The sequence below is a fragment of the Ursus americanus genome, chromosome 2 (genome assembly GCF_024610735.1).
Source record: "Ursus americanus isolate L20-20 chromosome 2, mUrsAme1.1.p, whole genome shotgun sequence".
NCBI lineage: Eukaryota > Metazoa > Chordata > Mammalia > Carnivora > Ursidae > Ursus > Ursus americanus.
In genome coordinates, this window is record NC_142128.1 from 8898726 (window position 1) to 8902926 (window position 4201).

Below are 4201 nucleotides of genomic sequence, written 5' to 3' on the forward strand. Positions count from 1 at the left end.
AAAAAAGAAAAGGCCCAGAGTTAGGGTGCCTGGGTAGCTCAGTGGGTTGGGTGTCCACCTCTTGATTTCAGCCTCAGGTCATGATCTTGGGGTCATGGAATCAAGCCCCACGTTGGGCTCCAGGCTCAGCAGGGAGCCCGCTTGAGATTCTTTCCCTCTTCTTCTGCCCCCCCCCAGCTTGCGCTATAAATAAATAAATAAATAAATAAATAAATAAATAAATAAATAAATAAAATCTTAAAAAAAAAAAAAAAGAAGGCCCAGAGTTAGAAGAGGGTGCTGCATGGCTGGGAAATGCCAGTCAAGTGCCTTGTGAGAGATGGCAGCTAGAGAGGCAGGCAGGGGCCTTTAGGAAAGCCCTTTAACTCCAGGCTAAGGAGCAGGGACTTAGGCCCATATGCAATGGTAGTGGCATGGATGTCGGAGCCAAGGCCAAGGGAGGAGAAGATGGGATGTGTATCTGGAAAGATCTTTCACATCTTTTACTGGGGAGGCTGGGCAGGCACTGAGGCAGGCCAGTTGAAAGGCTGCTGCCACAGAGGAAGATCTTAAGAAGGATCCATCCAATTCTTTTACTTTATAGGTGCACAGTCTGAGGCCCAGAGAGGTAAAGTGACTTGCTCAAGGTCACCTAGCAAGATCAATTGCAAAGTCAAGGCTTCAACCTGTGGGTCCAGCCTCCTTCCTTCCTTAGCTGCCTCCCTCCTTCCTTTGCTGCCCCACTCTCCTCAGGAAGGTGAGCAACCCACTAAGATTTCCCTGTTGTCCTTTGCCTCTGAATCTGTTATGTGCTCTGCCCCTACCACAGTCCAGTCGGCTAGGAGAGTGACGGGGAAGTGTTCCCAGAGGACAGGGCGGGGAGAACTGCCTGCTTCAGAAAATGTTGCTGCTGTTGCTGCTGCTGTGGCCTCCCCTCCAATCAGGGAGCTTTCTAGCCGCAGGAGGAAGCCAGGAGCTAGGGGATGGGGCTGCGGTGATTTACGACTGCACAGAAACAGCGGGACACTAATGTCTCTGGCCGTGCTGCTTCTCCGCCAGCTCAGCCAGAGAGCATGCATCTAAAGGTCATGTCCTCCAGTCCTGGAGATGGGGCGGAGGGTCAGCCATACAGGGTGCCTGCCCTTGAATCAGGCCCATTACCAGAGGGCAAGGGACCCCTTTCCTGAGCAGATGCCAAAGGGTAGATCCCCGTAGTCTGTGCAGGCGAGGGTGCCCTTGCTGTTGGGAGTCTGCAAGATCTGCCTGGGTTTGAATTCAGGCTCTCAGTCACTGGTGTGTGAAATTTGGCTGGTCACACAGCCTCTCTGTGTCTCGGCTTCCTGGTCTCAAGAACGGGGATGATTCTGAGCCGCTCAGCCCTTGGGACTGAATCATCTCCCAGTCGTGCAGGTACCGATTCCTTGTTTCCACAGCTAAAGAGGAGGCACAGGCCGAATCTAGAATTATGACTTGTCACAGCCGGGTGGGGCACTTGGTGCTCATTTTCTTTGATTTCTCACTTTCAAGTTGGGGAAATTAAAACCCTGAGAAGGGACAGGCTTTGCACACAGAGCTGGGGCCCAGGCAGAAGCCAGAAGGCTAGTTTTCCACCTCTGTGCTCCAGGTTTTTTTCAGCAGTACCAGGCAGTGGAGAAAGAAGCCAGAATATTAAGCCATTTGCTCTGTGTAATGCCACCGTGCCTCTGAAGCCGCCCTCTAGACAGCCAGGGGCTGCTGGGCTGCTGCAGCTTTAAGCTTAGAGCCTTAAAAAAAAAATCAAAAAGGAAAGGAGGGCAGGGCCAGCTCTCCCCTGAACCAGTGGAGGGAAGCTTTGATGTGGAGACTGCAGATGTCATTCCTCTTTGGCTTTGGAATAACCTTTTCTTTGCGTCTGCTTTACTTTCCCCAAACAGATTTGGCCTGGATTTTTAAAACGATTATTATTATTATTATTATTATATATATTTTTTTTTTAATGCACATTGGACTGGTGGAGGAAGGAAATGAGGTGGAGAGGTCAGAGAGGCAGCCTGAGATGTGCCAGGAAGTTCCCAAGATTTTGCGTCTGGGGTCCGAATCATTGACACATACAATTCACATGAGGACGAGTGGGTTGGCTATCAGGGCTCATTGCCATGGACCTGTGATGCCCAGGCTGGAATGGCTCAGGCCTGGCTTGCGGGGAGGAAGAGAGAGGAAGAGGAATGACTTGGCAAACACTCATGTAAGAGACAGAAGGAAGTGGGAGGGTTTATTCACCAGCAGGACAGCATTTCGCTGGGTGTCATAGTAAGAGAAGAGGGGCTAGATCCCATCTTGGTGGTGGGGAGAGCTATTTCCTCACCAGACCCTCTTCTCCGCTAAGTGCATCTCTTCCACTTCTGCCAGAGCGGTCTCTCTGAAGTGCAGCAGGCATTCAATAATTCATTTATTTCATAACGTCTACATATTTACTGTGTGCCAGGCACTGTGCTAAGCTCCGGTGGGGGGCGGGGGGCGGATGATGATGAACACAAAATGCAAATCTCATCATTTTCTGCCCTCGTTAAAATCTCTCCACAAGTTTCCTATTTATTTCAGGATACAGACTTCACTCCCTTGCCTGCCATTCAGGCCTCCTCCTGTTCTGGCTCCTGACTCCATCCCCAGTCCCACTACCCATCACTTAAGGCAACAAACACATTGGATTCTTTACCTCGCGATAAATGCCTGCCTCTGAGTCCTGCCTCCTGTGCCCCCTTCATGCTTTCAAATGCTACACATCTTTTAAGAGCTGGGTTGGAGATGTTACCAGTCTCTGTGGAGAAGCTTTTCAGAACCTCTTCCTATCCATCCTAAAAGAATCAAGAAACAAACAAAACTTAACAACAGTTAAAATATTCTAAATTCCTTGAAGGTAGGGTTCCGTGACCTGTTCCTCTACCATGTAGCATAGAGCCTGGAATATTTCATCAGAAAACTATTCCTTCGTTCTAGATTCTCATACACAACACTTCCTATCCTGTATTTTTTTTTAACTCCTTATCACTGCCTAACGTACTCTACATATTTATCTTTATCTTACCTATTTTTTTGGGTAGGGATTTTTTGTTTTGTTCCTTGCTCTCCCCCCCATTGCTTAGAACAGTGCTTGGAGCACAGTAGGTGCTCAATAGATAATTGCTGAAAAAAATTAAGCAAATAAAATGTGCAGTCAAAACTACGGGTGTGTGAGCTACATGGGATGTGGAAAAGGGAAGCATATGAGCAAGAATTTGTCAGCCTGACCTCCGTGTGTAAGTCCTAGGTGGGGAGAGAAGGGTTGGTTAGCCCTCAGATACAACCTCACGCTAAGCATACAGTAGGCTCTTAGCAACAGAATTGAATCTTTGACACTCCACCCTGGAGTGGAAGAAGGAGCTCCCCAGGGGTAAGCCTGCACACAGCTGCATCCTTTCTGTAAATTAAACAGTATGCCTGGCCAGTATTTGTCCTTGCATGTTTTCACCTCTTCAGGTCCACGAACCTCAAAGTGGGTATGGGGACATAGAACCTTGTGGGGGAGGGTGACAGTTTAGCCCCCAGTATTAAGCTCCTTAATTCAACCCATCCTGCGGGGGGGCAAGTTTGGATGTACGGTGGACGCGGGTCCTCTCCTCTGTCCCTTCCTGGCCTGCTTCTACTTTATCTCCGAGACGGGGGCCAGGGCTGAGGTCCTGGCCCCCTCCCCTCGCAATTTCCCGGAGAATTTGGGGCGGGGCCGTGAATCAGCACTCGCTCGGGCTGATGCAGCCTCAGTCCCCGCCAGGGGTCCCTAGTGGCCGCGGAATTAGAACCCCCCCTACTTCTCCACGGCTCACGCGCTATGACCATTGGGAGATGTAGTCCTGACCGCCCCTTTGTCCTTGCTCTCCCCAACGTATCACCCCACAGCCGGGTGAACTACAACTCCCAGGGACCCACGCGCTGGGGCCTGACAGGGCGGAGGTGTGAGGGGGGAGTTTAGGGGATAGTCTGGAGAAACTGGGGCGCAGGAACGGGGGCGAAGTGAAGAACGGGGAGCACTGGCGGGGGGCAACAGGGAAGAGGAAGACGCCCAGAAAGCGGCCGAGAGCTGAGTTGGGGAGGGGAAGCTCGAGAAGCGGAAGGGTCGGGGCGGGGCCGGGGTGGGGTGCGCGGGTGGGTGGGCGGGGCCGGTTGCGTCACGCGGCGTGGGCGGGGCCGCAGGGGGTTGTCCGCCCGC